Here is a 12,789-nt window from a genome sequence, read left to right as displayed (position 1 = left end):
GTGTGCAAAGGGACGACACCAGAGGCGTGACTTCACATCAGTGTTTTGGAAGCTGAATGTGGCACTGCACACTTGTTCGTCCTAAACAAGGGACTGGAAGGTCTTAGATGCTGGCGGGTGGATGCCCTGTGGAGTTAATTTTCTGTATCCTTACTAATAGCAGCAAAACTTTCCTACTGCAGTTGCAACACAGTTTCACATGTAGGCAGCAGTCAGGAAAAATATTGTTGACCTCCTAGATATGCAATTTTTTTTTTTTTTTTTTTTAATATTCCACTGATGTATTAAGGAATATGACCTCCTGGTTTGTTAACAGCAGACTGGTTTTTATCAGCAGCCCTACTGTATGTTCCACAGCAGTAAATCCTGTAGGCTTTAGAATTTTTCTTATCAACAAGGTCTGCAAAAACTCGCTTTTTCATGATTTCCTCCTAAGCCCTGGGATCCTCCAGGACAGCTGTAGCATTGTCCACATATTAATCACATATTTAAGCCCACCTTGTGCACTGAGTTTACCACAATGTCAAGATTTCCTAGTTCTTGTCTATTTCCGTCGGGGGCACAAAGTTTTAAATTGTCCCTTGGGAAGAAAAAATGGTCTTGGCCACTTGAGGCACAGTAATCTTGGGTTAATTTATTTTAAAAATAAAAATCAGTCCTGCATAAGATCAGTATCAGCAGTGCAAGCCTAAAGAGTTCGTGTTTCATTTGGGAAGGGTAAGCGAGGGTCTTTAGCTTCTTTGATAGGTGGAGGCTGTGATTGATAAAGTTGTCACTTCTATCATGTGCCTTGCATGGATAGGCATCTTTGCTTCACCAGTTCTTTCACCTTTCATTGGCTGTGACTCCCACTGCAAGACTGTAATGTATTTTGTGCTATGAAACAGATCTTCGCTGGAGATCTAGCCTGTCATAATTACCCCAAAATACTTAATTTTGTTTGAATTTCTCAGGTAAACCAGACCTGTTTTCCATAGCTCACTACAGGTATTTGGCCTGTTTTATTTTTTACTTTTAGTACTCGTCTTGCAGAAAAGAACAGAAAGGGCAGCTATTGAAGGTATTTGTGGTAAAACATGGAATATATTAGTCAATCTTTTTGGGTGATGTTGTAATTTGGAATTGCAATGACAAGCAAGAGACTGTGATGAAATTTCTTTTCTTAGTACTTCATTGCCAAATTTTTCAAGTGTTGGCTTCACTTGAATTGGGCATGACATGTGGGGTAGGGTCTCAAGAACATGAGCTGTGGAGAGAATGAAAGAAAAAAGCAAATTAGTATTTGAGGTGGATGATGCAATCGGGAAAGACAAAGAAGGAAGGCGACTGTGCAAACATATGAGTCTGCCGTGATACAACTTTGTTTCTAGGACGTGCATGTTTTGTATAGAGAGGATTCATCCATAGCAAACCTCAACTGTCTGTAAACAAAGCAGTATTTTCAGTCTGTGTAAAAAGTAAGCTCCGTGTTATAAAAGATGTAAAGCAAGCCAGGGCTCTGAGTGAAATCAGAATTATGGCGTGTTCTGTAATGTCAAGAGGCTTACAGAAGTTTCCTGCTTTGGGTGCATTAAAGTACTTCACCTAGCAAAATTATTCAAACAAACAAAAATGAAGGATATATAGGCAAATCTTTTTGGACAGTATCCTGACTTCTATGGCACATGATATCCTGAGCACTTTAGTATTCATCTTCAATTGCTTACATTTGCACTGACTAGTTCGTAGGGAAAATCAGTTTTTATGATTTATGAAGCATTTCAGCTTGCTTTGCCCCTATACCTACGTCTGCTGTTTGCCACGCGGGTCTCGGCTTTAAGAGCTTAAAGGAAGCATGGGATGTATATATGGAGCATGGTTTACTATATCCTGCTTCGCTGTCTGTGTGACATTTGCTGATTTGGTTTCCTGTAAAAACTGATACATCAGCTCGCTTCTGGCCATAGATAATAGGCAGGAAGAGCTGCCAGGACTCCTGAGAAGAATAGTCCGTATAAACCCTCCATACAGCATAGAGCTGAAGTGAGTATTTTTATTTTAGGAAGAAAAAGCAAATGGTATTATTTGATACTGCAGAAGGAAGCAGTTCCCAGAAAGTACAAATATTTTAAGTCGTTCATGATTTCAAACCCGTTGCTCTACAGAAAACTTAGATAAGATGACAATGTCAGTATGAAACGAGAGAGAACGAAGTTGTTGTGTCACTGCTGCCTGGATCGCTTGGCAGGCTGCCACAATACATTTGCCTGAGCAGTTACATGCTGTACTGGCTGAAATAACAAATGGCACAGTTGCTGTTGGACCTTCAGAAACAGGCTGTGAGGATCTGGAACTCTTGTACTGAACTGAATGCTGCAGATATCTAATTTCTGGGGTTCCTAGTGGAGGTAATCTAATCTGGGTTTAAATGCAGAGAGCACAGCCAACTACTAGTTAATGAAAAATCAGTATGTTTTAGCTAAGGAACTCTCACAGTGTTTGAAATGACAGAAGTGCTCTGAAATATTAAGTTTCTTCTGTGAAATGGTAAAGATGGCAAATTACAGAAAAGATGCTGGTCTTGACAAAAAGAGTGGTCTAAAAAGGGAAAAACCTACCCTATCACAGAACTGTTCTTAACCCATCAGAGTAATTGTTCCCATTCTAATTTTTCCGATTTAACTGGCATTTGATCAGTTTTGAGACTTCACGTTTAGGATTAAACTGACAGCTAGGTTTCACATTTTCAAAGTCATTTTGATGCCTAACTCCCACTGAAATGAGGCATCGAAATAATCCAGCCATGACTGTGGCTGATCTCTTGCTGATCCCTAGCCAAGGCACCAGGAAAGGCAAAAAACTAATCCCAAATCCTGCCTGGTTTGGGATTATTATGCCTTTCCTCTAGGCACCTTTTACCTTTTATTGGATGTTCTTTCTGGTGTGTTGTTTGGGGATTTTGTTTTGTTTTGTTTTTCACTTTGAGTTACGTAAGAAATGTCTTGTCCGTCTGTGGAAATACCTAGAAAAGTTGGAGTCCAAGTCACCTATAAACAACCTGTATCTGTATAAGAACAGGAGCTGAAGCTCTCCTAGTGACGGGACCGTTGCTTTTTGGCCAGGGGGGAGTTACAGGACTCTTTTGTAAGAGAGAAAGTGAGAGTGTTGAGGCTGCTCAGTCCTACAGTGCTGTCCATGTCCACATGCGTGGGGGCTGATCCCCACTGCTGGTGCAAGATAAAGGATATAATGATCACAGAAAATAGTACCGTACCGTGCTCTGAATCATTTTGTGGGGTAGGACATTTTTCAGCTAGGGCCCAGACCGGGTGCTGTTGCCCACCATTTTGGTCTTCTACATGGTTTTCAGAACGACGTTGGAATTTGGCTCCCTGCTGTTCTGAGGAAAGCTTTCATGATTGTCCTTTATTGCTCTCTCTGCCAACAAGTTTTATCATGAGGAACATTACAACCTTGCCTGTGAGTGGTCATCATAAGTACTGATTGACCTACACAGTATGCTACATCAGCATGCCTTAAACTGGTGAAAAACAAGGTGCACAGTGACTGCACCACGTTCTGTGAACACACAGAAAACCGGTAGCTGAGGTTAAATTCCAGGAGCTCTGGATTCTAGCCCTGTTTGCACATCATGAGTGCTGTTTCCCTGGATTCAAAAATCTCTTGGCATAGCTCCCGGGAATCTGGACTACTTCCCTTTCAGATTTTACAAAGTCAATATTCATAAATATTCTGAGGGAAATGCCTGTTGAGTCTGTTACAGAGCGGTACAAGGCATTTCACTTAAATCTCAACATTTAAAAATCTTTTTTTTAATAGGAAACCAGTTGTACAAGTTAACAGTGAAATTGGCTGTTTTCCTTACTATACAACAGGTACAGCTTGGCTTTGAGGCGGTGTGAGATTTTCTGACTCCTCATAACACTTCCCAGTAGGAGAGAAAAAGGTGATTCAGTTTCTCTGCTTTTTCATGCCAGGGCATTTCTGCTGAAAATGCTGCTCAGTGAAGAGCTGCAGTGATAGCTTACGTTAGGATGCTTCTGGCCAGTCTGTCATTTCACCACTAGTTCACAGCTGGTTTTGGAGGGCAGGTTCTTCAGGGCAGGCTAGTGCTGTTTGCGTGTTCAGCATATTGCTGCATTTCTCAGTAACTTTGGAGCTCTTGCCAAACTTCTCAAAATTCAAGGCAAGGCTGTTGAATTTCCCAGAAATTTTGATTTACAGACTCACCACTCGTACATTATCAAAACTTTGTAAGAGGAAGCAAGTAGTTTAAACTTCTGCCTTCTTTTTATCTTATCCCAGTAAGACCTAGTGCAGGAGACACTGCATCGAGGGGGAGGTAAGGTGTTTATCTCTTGGAGCAGCACTGCCCTGAAGTTCAGCTATGGATGAGCAGAATGAAGAAGTAAGAAGGCGCGTTACTGCAATTCTAGCAGCCTCCTGAGATCCAGGTGAGGATTTAGCCCCAAGGTATCTTTTACACCAGTCCCAGCCTTCTCTTTCACCATGTGCCTTCTCACAGCAGCACTCAGCATTATCCCAGCGCCTCCATCAGAGGTCTGCTCCCTCCATCAGAACTACTCCCACACACCACACACACAGTACCAGCCTTGCTCCCTCTACCCCTGTCTTGCAGGTCATCCTCCTTCATGCATACCTATTCAGACCATGATCTACAAAATCGTTTCACAGCTTTTTTTTCATAGGCAATAGGCTGGAGGGTAGAATAGCTTAGAGACTGCCTCAGTCACTTTTTGGCTCATAAATGTCACTATATTCAGTACTCCCTATACACATCACTATATTTTCTCCTCTAGTAAGTTGAGGAAAGTAGTAACTACCTCATTTCAGGGGTAAGGAAGTAAGAGGAGGAATAAAGTGACACATTTACAGGATCACTAAATTAGGTACTTGAGACTGGCTTTGTGGAAAACTCTGTGTTCATCAGGACTGGCGATGTTCCTGGGTGACGCTGCAGCGACAGGACACGCGCTGCACAGATCTGAAATCTACTGTGGGAGGCATCCGTCGCTGTACACGTGCCCAGATCTAATCCACCCTGCTGTGGTCTAATGAGTCATCCCGTATTGTGAATCCAGCATGACAATTCCTTTTCAAACAAACTTGGTGAACTGCATCTGAATGCATAAACAATTTTGGACTAATCAAAATGGCCTTATTCGGTGACTAAACAATGTCAAATAAAAACATAGTTATCAATCTTGGTCATTCTCAGAAGAGACGAACGTAGCACCTTTATGAGCAAAACACAGGACGAGCTGTAGTGGGGCAGAGGGTCATCTCACAGGCCATCGCAGCACGGTGCTGGCCTAAAGGGCAATCACTGGGAGGGATGCTTGGTCTGTTCTGGCACAGACAGAACCGAGGAATGGAAGTTCTATTCTGTTCTGCAGGAAACATTATCAAAAGAAAAATCTTGTGGTTGAAATTAGAATAAAATGTAACAATGTTCTGCCAAATTAAAATTTCATTTTCTCCCTACTATACTGAAAATGCAATAATATGTACTCAGTGACTGTATAATTTATATAATACTTCATGATACTTCAGTTTTACTGAGTTCATTTTCTGATGAAAAAAGATTTTTAAATTCTGCAAAAGTCATGAAAAAAACTCCAGACAGCACAGGCTTAAGGAGTTCATCGAATGAGACAGGAAGTTTGAACTGAAATCACAGATGTAACTGCAATTCTCTGTGCCTTTAGTGATATTAGGTGTATTTCCTTCCAAAAATCAAATATTCTGCCAATGGATAAACCCTATACCATGGGTAAAACTTCATAAACTTGAGGTTAGCATATATTTAAGCTTTTCTAACAATAATCTGACTGATATTAGGGACAGTATCAATTTTTCAAAAAATATGTGCCTTTTTAAACTCATTTTTAATGCCATGGGAAATCGCACTGAAACCTGTTTCCTTTTTTTTCAAATAAAACTGCTCTGTCACATGTGTGTGTTACAGTACTTTACTACTGTAACCATCATGAATTAATATTCATGATGGCATAGACTTACTGGTATACTGATCATGGGTGTAGAATTTCATTTATAATAAAGAATATTGCAATGTTGCTCAACTACTACCCAACAGAATAGTGGCCAAAAGAATGACAAAGATTTCTCGGGTATCCTCTTCATACTTACAGCAATACAACAGTATTCCTATTCCAGTGAGACAGGATCAAATCTGCGGTTAAGGAGAGTCGCCTGTGATTTCATCCAAAATTAGATTATGTGAAGTAGAGTTAAAACAAACAAACACGCACACCTCAAAATAGCCCTCTTCTCTGCAAACAAAACCCACACACGCCTCAAAATAACCCTCTTCTCTGCAAACAAAACCAACCCAGACTCTCTCACAGTTGCTTGTCGATTCCATAGCCTGGTCAGAAGTTGTTTCTTCTTAAATACTGTTTCCCAGTGATTTATTCCTATCTTGAAGCATGACAGTTCTTCAAGGGACCTCTTTGACAGCTTATGTCTATGGTTATATTTTGAGTTGATAGTGAAAATAGATATGAAGACTGTTGGTTTTGATTTAAACTGGATTTTTTTGTGCTTGTACCATGATATGGCAAATAGAAAGGACTGACAAACCAGCTCTGTACCATTTATCCCTTTTGATTTCTCTATTATATCTCAACTTTTGCCTTTCATTTCTAAAAAAAACTGTTGCCTGGCAAGGAAACCTCCTCATCCTTTATTAAACACTGCTTCATCTGTGAACTGCCACATTTCTGCTGTGTCTCTTTTTAACCATGATAAATAACTAGAACTGAGTGTACAGCTCCAAAGTATTAACTGTTATCAGCATGTTATGGTGTTACATTAATTTCAAGGTGTGTTCTGCTCAGCTTCCACTGAGTTCCAAATTTTGCTGAGCATTGACTCTGCAATAACATCCACATAGTTAGATATTATTATGCATGAAGAAAACTTAGAGACCACTGGTGTACTTGCAAAGTTATGTGAGGGATTTAAGATATGTATTAATTTTATTAATTGAGAAGTAGTCTTATCACAAGACTCATGGCACCTAGATAAATGAGAAATGGCAGCCCAGAGCTTTATAACTGTCTCTTGTGCAGATAACAGCACCGTGGGTCCCACTGCTCTGGTTGTGTACAGCTCTTGGCCATGGAGAGCGCTGTAATTAAAACAGAATTCCCACAGTTACCACACAGGAGTGCTTTATTATTACAGAATGGGAGAGAAAACTGAGTTTATTGACTGTGAAGAGCGACCAATGCTTACTCCAGTGGCATTCCCTTTCTGCCTCCTGGCTGGAGATTTGTAGCGTGGATTTCATGTTTGAGAGATTCTGTTCTGGGAGTGAATTAAGGTACTTCACCTCCCAAATCAGTGGTGAGCTATTCTCATCCTGTACAACAGATACCTGCCATGGGTTGTAGACAGATGATAGAGAAGTGAATCCCATTTGCTTTATGTTGCCCAACTGGAAGTTAAAAAAGGTAGTTTAAAAAGTGGTTTTTTTTAAAAAAAAAAGCATGTAGGGCTTGAGGTGTTGCCTTAAGAAAAACAAAATGGTTATTCAGATTTAGTATTTATTCTATTACTCCACTCAGCACAATGATGTATTTATCCTGTGCAGGAATGCAGGCCCAGGCTCAAATTAGGTATGAGATCCAAATTGCTCCTCTTTCTTTCCACTGACAGCAAAGGGAGGTTAGGATGATTGCACTGCTGTCTTAGGAGTTGTGTAGGTGGGCTGAACACATTTGGGGATTTAGAGGAGATTTTTTTGTGGGATTTAAAGTAATTACAGAAAAATGAATCTACTTTCTTGGCAGTGCTTTACTTCTTTTTCTTCTTTCTTTTTTTCTCACCAGTGGCCAAATTCTTTTTGAGATAATAGTATTGTAAAACCAGTATTGAACTGGATCTTACTTATGCACTGTTTTGTTCACTGTTCCTATTAGCTGTCTTATTTCTACATGCTTCCAGAAGTCAACAGGATGAGCTTAAGCCTTGCAAACCAAGACAAGAGATGAAAAAGTGCGAAAAGTTTCGATAATGCTTCTTTCTACTGGCTCCTGTATGGAGGAAAGGTGCCTGGTTCAGCCTTAGCTGCATTTGAAATCAGCTCAGGTGGCTGTTGGTCAGCATCCATAGGTTTGTGTCTTGGCTTTTTTAGTTCATGTGCAACAGTGCTGTAATTTTCCCTCAATTTGATAGTTACATTTAGTTTGTCTGCCATTGAAAATTTTTAGAGAAAATTCAAGATTTCTGTTCATTTTCTGTGATTTCCCTCTTAACTTTAACTCCTTGTAAGGCTTCCTGAAAGATTCCCGTTTAAATACAGCTACATTCTCTGACTTCTTTATACTAATTAGAATGTATAAATAGTAAAATTCCTGACATGATCCTCCTAAATAATGTTTTAGTCTGTGTCTGTCGTGGTTTAACCCCAGCCAGCAGCTAAGCCTCGTGCAGTGGCTCACTCACTCCACTGTAGTGGGCTGGGCAGAGAACTGGAAGGTTAAAAGTGAGAAAACTTGTGGGTTGAGATAAAGACAGTTAAATAGGTAAAGCAAAAAGCTCCATGCACAAGCAAAGCAAAACAAGGATTCATCCACTACTTCCCCTTGGTAGGCAGGTGTTCAGCTACTTCCCAAGGGAAGCAGGGCCTTGGAAAAAGACAGATGCCATAACTCCAAATGTCCCCCCTTCCTTCTCCTCCTTTCCCCAGCTTTTATTGCTGAGCATGACATCAGGCAGTGTGGAATATCTCTTTGGTCAGTTGGGGTCAGCTGTCCTGGCTGTGTCCCCTCCCAGCTTCTTTCCGACCCCCATCCAACTCGCTGACAGGGCAGCATGAGAAGCAGAAAAGCCCTTGCTGCTGTGCAAGCACTGTGAGAGAGAAAGCATTTACAACCTGGTATCTCACAAGTAGGGTGGGATATCAAGCGTTCAAGAAGAATTAAGCTAGGGGAAAGTCACCAGCCTCTTCCACTGCAGAACTTCCAAACATCAGTGTCTTAATGCTGGAAGGCTTCATGATGCCCATGGAAGAAATCCTTCAATACAAAAATCTTTGGTATCTTTGGACTCTGTTGAAACTAGGTGTTTTTTTCTTGGTGTGTGGCTAGAAAGTGGCCTAGTTTATGGCTACATTCCTCCCTGTCCCTACGCAGAATACTTTTGCTTTCCAGGCTATTCTCTGAAATACATACCTTACAAAGTTTCTGGTTTTGAGATAAAAAATCGTGTATATGCTACACTAGTGGCTTGCTAAGGAAAAGTCCTTTCACTAAAAGTAAGTCTCGGCTGTGTTCACCAAGTAGCCCCTAACATAGTATGCTAATTTTAAGATGTAAACACCTTATATGTAAGGATTCCTTATCTGTATTTTATATGAAACAGTTCTCACTCCACAATCCGATACCTAGCTGTGTTTCTGAAACATGACATAGTAGAATACCATGGAAAAATCAAATTAGAACTGATAAAAGGCACATGACAGGATCTTTGTAGGCACACTGGGTGTTCTACAGCCATGGATCTTCTCTCCTTTACCGCTTGAGACTTTTCTATGATGACAGAAAGCAGAAGCCTTCTAGAGTTTTTTACTTGGCCTGAGCATCTGAAAACTTTGGGCTGTATTTGCCATGGCTTTTAACTATGCAGGTGATGCTAATTTGTAGCTGTAAGCAACCAGAAATGCAAGGGCATGGACATTTCTCTTTATTTTCATAGTGTGGATCAAGCATAAACTGAACTTGAAAAGTTAGAAAACATGAAAGTATACATACATTCCCAATAGCCATGTATATTTATGAAGCAATTAAAGTATATGCAAGGAACAATGACATTCTTGCTTTGCAGTAAAGGCAAAATGTTGGAATTTTAAATATTTTTTAAGTTTAAAGCCCAGAAAGAAGCTTGCATTAGTTGAATTTAAAGTGAATATTGTATGTGATATTAATATCCTCAAGGGACTTTTACTAGATAAAGGTTCTGTGGTGACAGATGTTAAAACCTTGATCATTCTCCTTCCTAAAACATTTTATTGTATTTTGTTTTTAGAAATCAGAAATATCAAAATCAATTTTTGAGTAACATTTCAAAGGAATCTGATTTGCATAAAGAGGAATATTAACTTTGCCAATTTCTATTTCTTTCCCTGCTCAATGTCTTGTTTATATAGCTTCTTAATATAGTATATGTATTGTGATAATAGTGAAGACAAAAATGATGTGCATTTTGTTCTTGAGTATGTGTTTATTATATATGTCCACGCAAACATTAGAAATGTATAAAAAACTATTGAATGCCATCTGAGAGATACAGGTTCCCAGATGAAACATCAAAAAACATATTGCATGCAAATGTGAAAGAACAGACAATAATGCAGTTGTTTTGCTTGAACACAAACAAATTAGGCATATTATGTTTCAGGTCTGGATACGATTTCATGTACATCTTCCTGTTGACTATCAAAGTGAAGGGCTACTGTGATTTCAGGATTTCAGGGTATTTTGCCTGGAAGAGTCACCAGTTGCAAGTACTGGATGTGTCAGAAGTAGAGAGCATCTGACCTGTTTCAGAGGAATTTAGGCCTTTCTGTTCCAAATGTAAATGGCAGCTGGCTTGCTATCCACAGAGAGAGATGAAAACATATGTCTATCTAGGGCATGTGCCCCATCATGTTATTTAGCAAATGGGACTTGTGGTAACTATTTGCCTAGAAATCACTGTAGCCTGAGACTGCTGAATCCTTTTGTCTCAAAAGAGAGACAATCTTTCCCTTGGACTATGTCAGATCAGAATGCACAATTCATGTATTTGTGTGATGATTCTCAAGGAGCAAGCCAGAATCAGACATGGTTGTTGAGGAGTATGCTGCAGATGGGACATGGAGGCTATAAGAATAAACTCATCTAGACCTGTGCTGCTTTAGAAAGGGGGTATATATATATATATATATATATACACACACACCCCTACCCCCCACAGTCAAAATGGCTTTGAAATGGCAGTTTCTCCCCTGTGTGCAAGGGAAAATGAGAAAAAGACAGTTTTCAGATCAGAAAGGGAGCTAATTTGGTGAGGCATATATCCCAAGAAAGGCTGGAATACTTGTCTTGGAAGTATGTATTTCTGATGTCTCTTTTTGGTTTTAAGGGACCTCTGGAAGTCACCATGTAGTATGACTGCCACCCCAAAGCAGGGCTAACTTGAAATTTAGATCAGGTTGCTCAGCTCCTTGTCCAGTTCAGTTTTGAGAATCTCCAAGAATGGCCTAATACAGCTCCTTCTGTCACTTCAGGGTATAACTCATTCCTGGTATAGTCACTGACTGCTGAACAGGTATAACTACTCATCTATTTACTTTCATTTTTCTGCCTATTTGTGTGACACGTGCACTTACTTTATGTGCAGCCCCCTTTGCTGTTTGAATCACCTAGGTTTAATCTAAAGAGTTTTGTGGCAGTTATACTTTCCTCCACTGAAACTGAACTTCACACAGTGTTTCCCTTCTCTTTTTATCTTGGGCCAAAAGAACACCACAAATCCCCAAACTTTCAGTGACAGTCTTACAAGTAACAGTATTCTGCTGGGGCAGCAGCATTATTTTCCATTGTCTGACTTACTCCTTCTAGCACTAGATGCTTTCCTGGGCTTCCAGGTGTTGCTAACTGCTAGTGAAAGAAATATGTAAACAAAATTAAGGTGTCTTGGAAAAATATTTTTTCCTCTACCTCTAAACCCACTTTTTATAAATTTATTGAATGCCTGAATATTTTGAAGGTGTTAGTGCTGGAATATGGAGGAATTCTGAATTGTACTGTGATTATTTGAGTTAGCAATAATCTCAGAGCAAGCATTCGGATCTTTTAGTTGTTCAGCATAAAGGACGTTGCAAGTAGTTAGCAAATAATAAATATCTGTCATATACTGCAGCAACAGATTAAATTTCCCAGATGTGAATTCATCAACATAACAACACAGAACATTGCTGATTATGGCTGAAATACTTCCCACCTCCTGTCCCTGGGCCAGGCTGTTCCTGACCTTTCAACGGGTCCACAGATGTCAGGAGATATTGTGGAGCACTTCCTCTTCACTCCCTGCACGTAGTCCACAGGAGGGTCCAGCACTGCTAAAGCGCCTGACTGGAATCCCTTCTGATGTTAATGGGAGTTTCATCATTGACTCCAAATGAGCTTGGACTTCACTGTTTCTTCTCCTCTAATAATATTGTCAAAGTACCTTCTGACCTTGCCCTGTCTCCTTCCATACTAAGCTCACATTAGTGTTTCCCTGGATGTGCTCTACTTTTCCACCCAGAACTTCCAGCAAGGAGGCTTTTGAAGATTTGCAATGCTTACCAGAAATTTCTGAGAGAATGACAGTACAAGGAGAGCTGCTGTACAACACGCTTCATACACACGGCAGGTTTCATGCTTCGCAAATTCATCTATGGTGTATCACAGTGCTCAGTAAGTCCCATATGATACAAGAGCCTCTGTAGGTAAAACAGCAGTAGATTGCTGATTGCAATCCATTTGGGACCCTTCAGACGGTACATTGATAACAGCCTCCAAGGAATAACATGCTGCTCCCCCCGAAAAAAAATAAAATAAAATAAAAAAGGCACAGGGATACCAGAAGTGGCCCTCCTACCCAGCACAGCAAGAAGCCATAAAACCCCCAAGGCGGATGGTACAGTAAAGGCACCTTTTCAGAAAGATTGTTGCATTGCATGTAGGTGCTTCAGCCTGTGAAAACCCAGCTAGC

The sequence above is a fragment of the Falco rusticolus genome, chromosome 4, assembly GCF_015220075.1.
Source record: "Falco rusticolus isolate bFalRus1 chromosome 4, bFalRus1.pri, whole genome shotgun sequence".
NCBI classification, from domain to species: domain Eukaryota; kingdom Metazoa; phylum Chordata; class Aves; order Falconiformes; family Falconidae; genus Falco; species Falco rusticolus.
Note: the sequence above shows the minus strand (reverse complement) of the source record.